This window comes from Perkinsus marinus, assembly GCF_000006405.1.
Source record: "Perkinsus marinus ATCC 50983 genomic scaffold scf_1104296964728, whole genome shotgun sequence".
NCBI lineage: Eukaryota > Perkinsozoa > Perkinsida > Perkinsidae > Perkinsus > Perkinsus marinus.
In genome coordinates, this window is record NW_003204602.1 from 1 (window position 1) to 893 (window position 893).

Consider the following 893-nt stretch of genomic DNA (forward strand, 5'->3'; position numbering starts at 1 on the left):
TGATACCTCTACACCACACGCCCGATAAAAAAGTAAGGTACGCCGCCTTCCGGGACGAATAACTGCTTCTCTCAGATAGACAACTCACCTTAAGCTATGGACGTGCCGAGAATTGAACTCGGGGCCTTCTGCATGCAAAGCAGACGTGATACCTCTACACCACACGCCCGGTGAAAAAGTAAGTTACGCCGCCTTCCGGGACAAGTAACTGCTTCTCTCACATAGACAATTCACCTTAAGCTATGGACGTGCCGAGAATTGGACTCGGGGCCTTCTGCATGCAAAGCAAAAGTGATACCTCTACACCACACGCCCGGTGAAAAAGTAAGTTACGCCGCCTTCCGGGACAAATAACTGCTTCTCTCAGATAGACAACTCACCTTAAGCTATGGACGTGCCGAGAATTGGACTCGAGGCCTTCTGCATGCAAAGCAAACGTGATACCTCTACACCACACGCCCGGTGAAAAAGTAAGTTACGCCGCCTTCCGGGACAAATAACTGCTTCTCTCAGATAGACAACTCACCTTAAGCTATGGACGTGCCGAGAATTGGACTCGAGGCCTTCTGCATGCAAAGCAAACGTGATACCTCTACACCACACGCCCGGTGAAAAAGTAAGTTACGCCGCCTTCCGGGACAAATAAGTGCTTCTCTCAGGTAGACAACTCACCTTAAGCTATGGACGTGCCGAGAATTGAACTCGGGGCCTTCTGCATGCAAAGCAGACGTGATACCTCTACACCACACGCCCGGTGAAAAAGTAAGTTACGCCGCCTTCCGGGACAAATAACTGCTTCTCTCACATGGACAACTCACCTTAAGCTATGGACGTGCCGAGAATTGAACTCGGGGCCTTCTGCATGCGAAGCAGACGTGATACCTCTACACCAC

The 893-nt window shown here is 50.6% G+C and overlaps 5 non-coding genes across 5 annotated transcripts; all 5 read right to left on the reverse strand.

Moving 5' to 3' along the window:
* Nucleotides 1–97: 97 nt before the first annotated feature.
* On the reverse strand, nucleotides 98–169 carry Pmar_PMAR007885. The gene has a single exon. It is a non-coding gene; the product is annotated as a tRNA-Ala (tRNA).
* A 74-nt stretch (nucleotides 170–243) lies between these two features.
* Pmar_PMAR007886 lies at nucleotides 244–315 on the reverse strand. The gene has a single exon. It is a non-coding gene; the product is annotated as a tRNA-Ala (tRNA).
* A 74-nt stretch (nucleotides 316–389) lies between these two features.
* Pmar_PMAR007887 lies at nucleotides 390–461 on the reverse strand. Its single transcript has one exon. It is a non-coding gene; the product is annotated as a tRNA-Ala (tRNA).
* Nucleotides 462–535: 74 nt separating this feature from the next.
* Pmar_PMAR007888 lies at nucleotides 536–607 on the reverse strand. The gene has a single exon. It is a non-coding gene; the product is annotated as a tRNA-Ala (tRNA).
* A 74-nt stretch (nucleotides 608–681) lies between these two features.
* On the reverse strand, nucleotides 682–753 carry Pmar_PMAR007889. Its single transcript has one exon. It is a non-coding gene; the product is annotated as a tRNA-Ala (tRNA).
* Between the last annotated feature and the right edge of the window lie 140 nt (nucleotides 754–893).